Source organism: Amphiura filiformis, chromosome 9 (assembly GCF_039555335.1).
Source record: "Amphiura filiformis chromosome 9, Afil_fr2py, whole genome shotgun sequence".
In the NCBI taxonomy this organism is placed as follows: Eukaryota; Metazoa; Echinodermata; class Ophiuroidea; order Amphilepidida; family Amphiuridae; genus Amphiura; species Amphiura filiformis.
Genome location: NC_092636.1, coordinates 48029713 through 48042462, shown reverse-complemented (window position 1 = coordinate 48042462; position 12750 = coordinate 48029713). Strand labels below are relative to the sequence as shown.

At 36.3% G+C, this 12750-nt stretch overlaps 1 long non-coding RNA gene across 1 annotated transcript; it reads left to right on the top strand.

Annotated features, from left to right (window-relative positions):
- Positions 1–78: 78 nt before the first annotated feature.
- LOC140161078 (uncharacterized) lies at positions 79–5465 on the top strand. Its single transcript, XR_011860070.1, has 4 exons — positions 79–1333; positions 1705–1797; positions 2474–2526; positions 3196–5465. It is a non-coding gene; the product is annotated as an uncharacterized lncRNA (long non-coding RNA).
- Positions 5466–12750: the final 7285 nt, after the last annotated feature.

Here is a 12750-nt window from a genome sequence, read left to right as displayed (position 1 = left end):
TCCCAGGGTGGCTCCTCAAGATCTAGCCTGGCTTACTCGTCTCAGGTGGCTCCCCGAGTTTGAGCCGGCTTCCCGCCCTCCCAGCTTCCTCGTCTCAGGGTGGCTCCCCGAGATCGAGCTGGCTTCCTTCCTCCCGACTAACACGTCTCGGGGTTGCTCCCGAGATCGTGCCAGTCTGTGTCTGTCTATATGTCTGTTTATGTCACTGTTTTTTGTTTCATGTTTTATGTCATGTTTTTATGTATGTTTTGTGTTTGTGTCTATCTTGTTTTGTTCATGTTGTGTTCAAGTGCAAGGTATAGAGAAGGGGCAGGGGGGAGAGGGTGCGCATAGCTGTATTATTTTATGTACTAACATTTCTATTCTATTTTGTTTTTGTGTTTCAGATGGCTTTGTGGAGACGGGAATTGGAGTTAGGAATGAAGAGGAGGCACTAAATGGTCAGTATTTTGCTTTCTGTACGTTTTTATATGTGTTTGTGTTGTCCCTGCGCAGAAGGATGATGAGGAGAAGGATGACGAGTGGTGGAGGAGGATGAGGAGTGGAGGAGGATGAGGAAGTGGAGGAGGATGAGGAAGTGAAGGATAGCCGGAGCATTTTACTTGAATTGCTGAGTATGAAGCCCACTCCATGTCGACTTCCTGAGCCTTTCAGCCTGCATAATGTGTAGATAACACCCTTGCTGTTCATCATGCTTGTAAGAAATACTGATGTGAGTAGATCTATATATTGATCGGGAGTTCAGTGTCTGGTATCTGGTTAGGCTAGGGTTAGAGATAGGGTTAGGGCCAGGGGATAGGGTTAGAAGTGGGGTTAGGGCTAGGGTTCTATAGAGGTAGGGGAGGATTAGAACTAGGATTAGGGCCAGGGATTGGGGTTAGGTTAGAGATACCAGCCTGCATTTTTGCATCAGTACATAGAAACCTACTCATGAGAAGCATTTAGTTCAAACAAGGTGGGCAGTATGAGTGTTGTTTTCGTTTTGTGCTTGCCTGGACTGTCTTCTGTTGTCTTCAGAAAGTGGGCCCAATGCTTGGTGATTGGAGCATTCTGTTCCTGTTTTCATTGCATTTTTTACTGACACCCTTTTTTTTTTTTGTAAGTGATTTTATTCTGTCAGGTCATGGATTTGCTAAATTGGTGAAGCTTATTTTACCAACTGCCTATGTATCATCAATGTCATTAAATGAGTGACGAGCTGTACAGCAAAGACCACTAAGCAGGACCATTCAAGAAAAGTAGTTGGATTGGCCACATACTTCAGGATGAGCCCTCGGGATGTTACCATGTTTACCATGATAGGCATCTTCGGAATTTACAGAATGATTACCAGGTAAGCATCACCTATGATATGGAGTTCAGTGTCTGTTTCACAGCACTAAAACCTCAAATTTCATGCTGAGAATTTACCCCGACGTCTTAACAAGGATTCCTTATTTGTCACTCTCTTGGATAATTTTATCCATAAAACTTAGAATATTTTCCTATAATTCTGCTACCTATATTGTGATGTGCATTGTTTGTACTCTGGTTTGTACATATGCATGTTCTGTATGTCTTTGTTCTTTCAGAGGGTTATGTGATCAAGGTAAAATGTTCTGTGTGTTGTCACATTATTTGGATTTTGTGTGCTTGGTGAGATGCTGACATGATTTAGAAAATCAATGTATTAATATTTTTAAATTTGATTGTTGCATTTTGCAGATATTGATGCCTGCATTTGATGAGATGGTTTAGATGTTAACGATGTTTGATGTCTTCCTATTTCAATGAATGAAGTGTGGGTCCCTGAACCATGTAAGTACAGTTAACATAAAATGGGATGTTTCTTTTACAGTGATGCAATATTGCATTGTCCACTTTGGGACAATTCTGCCTGTAGTCAGGATTAATTATTGCTCAACTTCAATTTGGACCTTGTTTAAAAAAAACAAATCTGCTCATACAACTGGGAATGTTAACTATGGAAATATTTTCATTAAAAAAATCAAATCCTATGTGATGTTTCAGACTTCCAAATTAGATCCTTTTTGGGCACATTTTAAGAAGTTAATCAATATGTGGACCTTAAAACAACCAAAATTGTAGCTCTAGGGGAAATGGTAAATCACTCATCATAATCAAACAAATTTAAAACAAGAAGTTTAGTGAAAAATAGCTTTAACTTGTATAAAATCACGCTGAATGGTGGCTAAATCGCTGAATTACGGTAAATATTTTGAAATTGCATCATATTGTGATTGATAAAATGGTGCTTATGGTGTTAAATTCAATAACTGCAAATCTTGCTAAATTTTTACTGATCACTACATCCTCTACATCACTACATACTTTTGAAAAATATGAGGCAATTGCCATGAATTTGACCAAATTGTTTCAAATACTGATAAATATGCTAATGTCCCCTTAAATCTGATAAGAAACAGCAACTTTGTGACCAGTAAATTAATTGTCTGTATTTTCTTTGTTATAGTATTTTCATGATCTGAGGAAGTTGGATTTGCCTCCATGTTGATACTTGCAGAGGTAAGTATCATTTTACAAGATTTCCACAGACAGTATTAATCAAAAAATTGCCATAGTAGAAATAATTTGGATCCACATAAGGGAACAAACCGAAAGTTCAATGATGATGTGCTATAAACAAAATTCCTTTTGTTTGGAGACCAACCCCCCAAATTTAAACCAAGCGTGAAATGTTGACAATTCAAAACAGGAAGATCAACTTTGACTGATATTTTAACTAGTTTTTGTACAAATTTGGTTAATGGCCCAAGCTTTCGATCCTAGCAGGATCTTTATCAAAGGCAAAGTAATCAGAATTTTGACACCCCTAGGGTCCCTAACTAAACGTCTTTCGTTTAAAGAACTGTTGGTTCATTCCCTAAATAACTAGTCATCCAAAGTGACCACATGACTGGAATTTTGCACACAAAAGTGTTGACAAAGGTAATGGTGTTTGCTGAAACGTACACAACGTCGTTGGGCAGGAATGTGTTTGTGGCCCCTGAACATGTTTAAAACAAAACTGCGAACTTACTTTAAACATGTTCAGGGGCCAATGACACATGAGGTTCCTGCCCATACGACGACTCAACAAGTAAGTGAATTTTCTGGATCAGATACAATGAACATTGTTTACTGGGTATAATATTATGTCCTTTTAGTTAATCACTTGTTTACTTTATTTTTCAGTGTTTTGGTATCTGATTGTGCCTGGTCCATCTCTAGTTCAACCATGCACCCACCTGTCACAGCAAAACCTACCAAATGTTCCAAGCAAACAAAAGACTGCTTCAAAAACATCCAAGAACATTGTCCCCTTGGAACACTGGAAGTACCGTAATCAACATAATTACAGAACAGGAAAACATTTGAAGAAAAAAATAGCAGTATCCAGTCACCTTCATCAATTAGAGTAACTTGCATGATTAAATAACTTCACATGCAATTCTGTGAACAATGCTGCCAAGATAACTAGCGGCTGCTGCTTGGGGCATGGATGCTGGTCATCCAGTACCTTTGCTGCCACTGTAATTTGAAAATTGATTGTATTTGATCTTGTTGTATGTGATACATGAAAAGGGAGGACTTTGTGGCAAAAGACATTAAAAAAAATAAGGAAAATAGTAAGAATTTGGAATGCTTTTTCACTTTATATGAATGCCTTGATCAATTTTAGCAAATGAGGTGTCATTTTAAAGCTTGCAAAATGCTTTCAAAGCAGAAATACTGAACTCAAAATTGACCTCACATGTGTTGCATCAAATGTAACTTTGGTTCAAAATTACTGCAAATGTATAATTTTTGTTCAATTTGTAAAGTGCATTTTGTTAATATTATGAGATATATCAAAGTGTCTCTTTGAGATTATTTCTTCAGTCCAAAACTAATACAGCCTAATAATTATGCAGGCTTGTATATTTGGCATTAAAAATATATTTGACTGTATTTAATAATTTCATTGTCTAGTAGTATATGCATTCTAATCTAATGTATGCTCAAAAACTGATTTGATGTAAGGCGGCCAAAAAAATAATATGTTCTAATATGCCTACCCAGAATTTGCATTTTGGGAGCTTTTGAGGATATATTTTAAGTATATGAAATTAAAAGCAGCCGTTTTGGGCTGATGTGGATTGATTTTGAATGAATTTTTTGAAAAGTTTCAAAATATGTTTGAAAAACATTTTAGGACCATTTAGCCTCTAACAGAAAAAAATCCTGGCCAAGCCGCTCAACTTATTTGTTTCCTTTTAAAACCTGTTTTAATCGATATTTTATATTTATATTTTTAAGATGCACTTTCAAATGTAGTTTTGTAAGTGCTCTGTGCCTGTTGGAAATGGCCCGGGGGCACTTCAATATGAAATGGATATGGGTGTAGGCTGGCACTTTCGCAGTAAGGGGCATTCGGTGAGAGCAAAATGTAAAAAATATGGGGTAAGAACATGACCTTTTTTTAAATGGAACCTTTAGGTGAGAGCAGAAACAGCGTCACAGAAACCTCGAATATCGAATTTCTAGTTCTAAATGGCTTCACATTTTTTGTTTTTTCAAAATAAGTAACAAAATCAGCGATAAATGAAAGTTGCTGTTCCAATTGAACTTGTAAGGGTCTTTGAGTGCCAGATCAAATGGAAAAATATGGGGTCTTTGGGTGACAGCGACGCTGAAAAGGGGTCTTAACAGCCCTACATACGCGTCTACTCCAAAGTTGGAGTGCCCCCCCCCAATGCTCTTTGTATTGTATTGTATATTAATTGGCAAGTGTCAGCCTGTAGAACAGGATCTTGTTTTTGCCGCCTTATATTAAAGCCTTAATGTATGATCTTTTTAAATGTTTAGATTTTTCTTTTCTTTTTTTCTTCCAAAATGATAAAATAGTTCATTGGAAATTTGCAAAGAAACAACATAAACTTCACTCGAAATATCTCGCACTTAAAAGGACGGCGAGTACACAGCCAGTGTGGAGGGAGCGTAACCAAAACTGGCTTTGTAGGAGACTATGATTTGCGATCGTTCCGACATATCATAATATGAAAAATTATGATATGTCGGACCAACAGAAAATCATCCTGTTTTAGGGCGAATTTGACAGTTAGCTCATATATGTAATAAATATGCCAAAAAAAATCGGTTTTGAAAAAACCAAAGGTATATTCTGAAAAAGATCATACATTAAGGCTTTACGTGTTTAAATTGTTAGAAAAGTATGTGCAATAAAGAATAATGTACCGTACCTCAATGGCAATTAGCGACACAAGTACAGATTTTTAAATAGATGTCTGTACATGGTTTTTATTAATTTTTAATTTTTATTGAAAGTGTTACCATTTTATGTGACCTTGGAGCTATATCGCTCGATCGCTTTCGGGGTTCGGATAGGAATTTTTTTCTCATTGAATTGATATGTTTTTTCACCTATCTCAAGGTCAATCCATTATCATAGTTGTATGAACACTACATGAAAATTGTTGTTAAATTCATTTGCAATAAAATAAAATTAAATAAATTTAATGTGTGTGTGTTTGCTTTGCTTTGTTTTGAAAGTTTAACAAGTTTTTCAAATTAGAAAATGAAATTCACACTTTGGTAAACCCTCATTTAAAGCCATATTGTAACGCTTTTAGAGCCGAGGACGCCCTCAGTGTTTTTCAAAAATTATTTTTTACACAATTGTAATATACTATAAAAGATTTGTAGATTTTGGTGATTTTTCAAGTGGCATAGCTAGGGGAGAGCAAGGGAGGGAACGTGGGGGACAGTGGCGTAACTCCTATGTGCTCTGGATATCCTTTCGACATGATAATACTTTGTTATAGGAAGTGGAAACCTTTACTCACCATGCATAGAATTACTCTTCATTTGGGTGCCCCCTTCAGCACAAAATTTTCGCGCGAATTGCAACATAAATTGTCATTTGAGACTAATTCAACTTGGTTATACCAAATTAGTGGTAATTTGTGCATATTTTCAAGCACCCGCGCGCAATTGTTTTAGGGAGAGGGGGTATTTTCTCGTCTCCTGGCGCCACAACCAATAGCTACGTCACTGCAGCTAGTGACAAATCTTCAAATGTAAAGACGTTGGAGAAGATTTTTTATTAATATGAAGTTCATTGAAACATGAAATAAATTTGATCTGAAACACTTTGTAAGTTATTCGGTAGGTCTATGGCTAAATTTGTTCTGCACCATGCACACCCTTGGTCAGGGGCACCCAATCTACTTTTGCCCCAGGGCAGGCACCCTGACCCAAAGTTACGTCACTGGGGGAGAATTGGTGCTGAATTCAGCATTGATTCTGCACCACCTCCAAGCGGTGAGGATTTCTTGCACATTTCAGCACAAATCGAAACTTGATTAAATAATGCTATCTACTGAAGATAGCATCGTTTCATTTAGAGGGCAATATGAGAGTAAAATGCTATCTACTGCCTTCCAATGAAACAATGCTGAATATAGCATATTGCCCTCTAAATAAATTAAATAATGCCATGTACTGAAAATGGCATATTACCTTCACATGAAACAATCCTATCTACTGAAGATAGCATATTTCCCTCTAATAACAAATGCTATCTACTGAAAATAGCAATTTACTCTCATGAAATAATAGTATCTACTAAATAAGGTTATCTACTGAATATAGCATATTGCCTCCCAATGAAACAATGCTTTCTACTGAAGATAGCATATTTCCCTCTAATTACAAATGCTATCTACTGAAAATAGCAATTTACTTTCATGAAATAATGGTATCTACTGTAGGGCCTATACTGAAGAGCATATATTGCCCTCTAACTAAAATGCTATCTACTGAAGATGGCATTGTTCAGAGGTCAATATGAGAATAAAATGCTATCAACTGAATATAGCATATTGCCTTCCAATGAAACAATGCTATCTACTGAATATAGCAATTTACTCGCATGAAACAATGCTATCTACTGACGATAGCACATTTCCCACTGAAAATAGTAATTTACTCATGAAATAATGCTATCTAAGTGAGTATATATTGCCCTAAATAATGCTACCTTAGTACAGGACGCTATGGGTTTGGGATTTTATTCTAATGTTTTTGGCATCCTAAAACGTGAAATAATAAGAATTTGATTGGTTCCATCCGATGACCGTGCGTAGTTGTTGAAAGACTGAAGGATCCAGTCTAGGTCTAGGTTCTCGTTTGTCTGGGGGCCGACAGCGAAAAAAATCTACGCACGGCTACTCTGTGCGATTAAAGAAAAATCGGCCTAATGCCACTCTATCAAAAAATATATAAAAAGGGGGAGAGAGGAAGTGGTAAAAATAGATTTGTAAAAATTTATTTTAAACCCTTGAAATTTAGAGTGTACATTTTTTCTTATTTTCGCTTTAAATTTAGAGAAAATGATATAAAACGTTACTTCCAGAGTAGAAAGATGCAATGAATCAGGGTGAGATTCTAAATACTATCTTCAGTAGATATAGCGAACAAAATCCTAAAACGCGCACGGCTACTCTGCGTGATTTTAAAAAATCGTCATTCGGCGCGCTATTTAAAAAAAGGGAGGAAAAAAGAGGTCAAATTCACAGAATTAGAGAAGGAGAACCGGGACTCCCTATACCGCCACGTACAATCGAGCCGTCAGCTATGGGGAGAAAATTGGGGGTATTCGGGTCCTTGCCGACGGTGCGCGGAGACGAACGAAAACAATTATGCGTCTCATCTGAAGCTATCTGAAGCGTCTTGATACTCGCGTGTAGGTCGCATCAAGTGCGTCTCTCAAATGCATGTCGCGCTTGCATGACAACGAATGCCTCGATCGCATTCCGAGGGAAACCGAATACCCCCAATTTTTGCTCCATGCCTGTATCAAGATGGCGGCCGAGTCCTGGTTCTCTGGTTTTAATTCTGTGGTCAAATTAGAGAAACAGGCAGATGCGGAAAGTGATGAATACGTAATGTCGCTTTGAACTTTCTGATCGGGACTGATGTATTAGAAAGACAAAATTCGCCGCTACATGATGAAGTAAAAATTTAGAGAAATAAATGTAAAACGTTACTTCTAGAGTAGATCACAGCCGTTTTCGCCAAACGTTTGTCAAACAATTGCCGAGCACAAACGTTTGTCAAACATTTTCGCAAACGCCCGTAAACGTTTGGCAAACGTTTTGATCGCTAAATGTTTGTCAAACGTTTGGCGAAAGCGGCTATGTAGGGATGAGATTCTAAATGCTATCTTCAGTATAGATATAGCGAACAAAAATCCTAAAACGCGCACGGCTACTCTGCGTGATTTTTAAAAAAATCGTCATTCGGCGGCGCGCTATTAAAAAAGGGAGGAAAAAAGAGGTCAAATTAGAGAAACAGGCAGATGCGGAAAGTGATGAATACGTAATGTCGCTTTGAACTTTCTGATCGCGACTAATGTATTAGAAAGACAAAATTCGCCGCTATATGATGAAGTAAAAATTTAGAGAAATAAGTGTAAAACGTTACTTCTAGAGTAGAAAGATGCAATGACTAGGGATGAGATTCTAAATGCTATCTTCAGTAGATAGGCCTAGGCCCTATAGCGAAAAAAATCAACGCACGGCTATACTCTGCGCGATTAAAGAAAAATCGGCATTTAAAGTGAGGGGGGGAGGAAGAGGTAAAAATAGATTTTTTAAAATAATTTTAAATCTGAAGGCCTAAGATTTAATTTTAAATCTAATACTTGATTGGACCCTGATCACAATCCTTTAGGATTTATTTTAAGCCCTTGAAATTTAGAGTATACACTTTTTCTTATATCGCTTTAAATTGAGAGAAAAAACGTTACTTCCAGAGTAGAAAGATGCAATGAATCAGGGTGAGATTCTAAATGCTATCTTCAGTAGATATAGCGAAAAAAAATCCTAAAACGTGGACGGCTACTCTGCGTGATTTTAAAAAATCGTCATTCGGCGCGCTATTAAAAAAAAAGGGAGGAAAAAAGAGGTAAAATCATGAATCTAATACTTGATTGGTCCCTGATCACAATCCTTTAGGATTTATTTTAAGTCCTTGAAATTTAGAGTGTACAGTTTTTCTTATCTCGCTTTAAATTTAGAGAAAATGATGTAAAACGTTATTTCCAGAGTAGAAAGATGCAATGAATCAGGGTGAGATTCTAAATGCTATCTTCAGTAGATATAGCGAACAAAAATCCTAAAACGCGCACGGCTACTCTGCATGATTTAAAAATATCGTCATTCGGCGCGCTATTAAAAAAAAGGGAGGTAAAAGAGGTAAAATTAGAGAAACAGGCAGATGCGGAAAGTGATGAATACGTAATGTCGCTTTGAACTTTCTGATCGGGCCTGATGTATTAGAAAAACATTCGCCGCTACATGATGAAGTAAAAATTTAGAGAAATAAATGTAAAACGTTACTTCTAGAGTAGAAAGATGCAATGACTCGGGATGAGATTCTAAATGCTATCTTCAGTAGATAGGCCTAGGCCCTATAGCGAAAAAAATCAACGCACGGCTACTCTGCGCGATTAAAGAAAAATCGGCATTCGGCCTAATGCCACGCTATTTTTTTTAAAAATGAGGGGGGAGGAAGAGGTAAAAATAGATTTTTAAAAATAATTTTAAATCTGAAGGCCTAAGATTTAATTTTAAATCTAATAATTGATTGGTCCCTGATCACAATCCTTTAGGATTTATTTTAAACCCTTGAAATTTAGAGTATACACTTTTTCTTATATCGCTTTAAATAGAGAGAAAACCCGTTACTTCCAGAGTAGAAAGATGCAATGAATCAGGGTGAGATTCTAAATGCTATCTTCAGTAGATATATAGCGAACAAAAATCCTAAAACGCGCACGGCTACTCTGCGTGGTTTAAAAAAATCGTCATTCGGCGCGCTATTAAAAAAAAAAGGAGGAAAAAAGAGGTAAAATTAGAAAAACAGGCAGATGCGGAAAGTGATGAATACGTAATGTCGCTTTGAACTTTCTGATCGGGACTAATGTATATAGAAAGAAAAAATTCGCCGCTATATAATGAAGTAAAAATTTAGAGAAATAAATGTAAAACGTTACTTCTAGAGTAGAAAGATGCAATGACTAGGGATGAGATTCTAAATGCTATCTTCAGTAGATAGGCCCGACAGCGAAAAAAATCAACGCACGGCTACTCTGTTTGATATAGAAAAATCGACTTTTGGCCTAATGCCACGGTATTTAAAAAAAAAAAAAAAAAAGGGGGGGGAGAGGAAGAAGTAAAAATAGATTTTTAAAAATAATTTTAAATCTGAAGGCCTAAGATTTAATTATAAATCTAATACTTGATTGGTCCCTGATCACAATCCTTTAGGATTTATTTTAAACCCTTGAAATTTAGAGTGTACATTTTTTCTTATATCGCTTTAAATTTAGAGAAAATGATATAAAACGGTACTTCCAGAGTAGAAAGATGCAATGAATCAGGGTGAGATTTTAAATACTATCTTCAGTAGATATAGCGAACAAAAATACTAAAACGCGCACGGCTACTCTGCGTGATTTAAAAAAATCGTCATTCGGCGCGCTATTAAAAAAAGGGAGGAAAAAAGAGGTCAAATTAGAGAAACAGGCAGATGCGGAAAGTGATGAATACGTAATGTCGCTTTGAACTTTCTGATCGGGACTGATGTATTAAAAAGAAAAAATTCGCCGCTACATGATGAAGTAAAAATTTAGAGAAATAAATGTAAAACCTTACTTCTAGAGTAGAAAGATGCAATGACTAGGGATGGGATTCTAAATGCTATCTTCAGTAGATAGGCCCGACAGCGAAAAAAATCAACGCACGGCTACTCTGTGCGATTAAAGAAAAATCGGCATTCGGCCTAATGCCACGCTATTAAAAAAAAATTAAAAAAGGGGGGATAGGAAGAGGTAAAAAATAATTTTTAAAAATAATTTTAAATCTGAAGGCCTAAGATTTAATTATAAATCTAATACTTGATTGGTCCCTGATCACAATCCTTTAGGATTTATTTTAAACCCTTGAAATTTAAAGTGTACATTTTTTCTTATATCGCTTTAAATTGAGAGAAAATTATATAAAACGTTACTTCCAGAGTAGAAAGATGCAATGAATCAGGGTGAGATTCTAAATACTATCTTCAGTAGATATAGCGAAAAAAAATCCTAAAACGCGCACGGCTACTCTGCGTGATTTTAAAAATATCGTCATTCGGCGCGCTATTAAAAAAAGGGAGGAAAAGAGGTAAAATTAGAGAAACAGGCAGATGCGGTAAGTGATGAATACGTAATGTCGCTTTGAACTTTCTGATCGGGACTAATGTATTAGAAAGACAAAATTCGCCGCTACATGATGAAGTAAAAATTTAGAGAAATAAATGTGAAACGTTACTTCTAGAGTAGAAAGATGCAATGACTAGGGATGAGATTCTAAATGCTATCTTCTGTAGATAGGCCTGACAGCGAAATAAATCAACGCACGGCTACTCTGTGCGATTAAAGAAATATCGGCATTCGGCCTAATGCCACGCTATTTAAAAAAAAGAGAGGGGGGAGGAAGAGGTAAAAATAGATTTTTTTAAATAATTTTAAATCTGAAGGCCTAAGATTTAATTTTAAATCTAATACTTGATTGGACCCGATCACAATCCTTTAGGATTTGTTTTAAACCCTTGAAATTTAAAGTGTACACTTTTTCTTATCGCTTTAAATTGAGAGAAAATGATGTAAAACGTTACTTCCAGAGTAGAAAGATGCAATGAATCGGGTGAGATTCTAAATGCTATCTTCAGTAGATATAGCGAACAAAAATCCTAAAACGCGCACGGCTACTCTGCGTGATTTAAGAAATATCGTCATTCGGCGCGCTATTTAAAAAAAGGGAGGAAAAAAGAGGTAAAATTTAAGAAACAGGCAGATGTGGAAAGTGATGAATACGTAATGTCGCTTTGAACTTTCTGATCGGGACTGATGTATTAGAAAGAAAACATTCGCCGCTACATGATGAAGTAAAAATTTAGAGAAATAAATGTAAAACGTTACTTCTAGAGTAGAAAGATGCAATGACTAGGGATGAGATTCTAAATGCTATCTTCAGTAGATAGGCCCGACAGCGAAAAAAAATCAACGCACGGCTACTCTGTGCGATTAAAGAAAAATCGGCATTCGGCCTAATGCCACGCTATTAAAAAAAAAAATTTAAAGGAGGGGGAATAGGAAGAGGTAAAAAAAGAATTTTTTAAAATACTTTTAAATCTGAAGGCCTAAGATTTAATTATAAATCTAATACTTGATTGGTCCCTGATCACAATCCTTTAGGATTTATTTTAAACCCTTGAAATTTAGTGTGTACACTTTTTCTTATATCGCTTTAAATTGAGAGAAAATGATGTAAAACGTTACTTCCAGAGTAGAAAGATGCAATGAATCGGGGTGAGATTCTAAATGCTATCTTCAGTAGATATAGCGAACAAAAATCCTAAAACGCGCACGGCTACTCTGCGTGATTAAAATAAAATCGTCATTCGGCGCGCTATTAAAAAAAAGGGAGGAAAAAAGAGGTACAATTAGAGAAACAGGCAGATGCGGAAAGTGATGAATACGTAACGTCGCTTTGAACTTTCTGATCGGGACTGATGTATTAGAAAGAAAAATTCGCCGCTACATGATGAAGTAAAATTTAGAGAAATAAATGTAAAACGTTACTTCTAGAGTAGAAAGATGCAATGACTAGGGATGAGATTCTAAATGCTATCTTCAGTAGA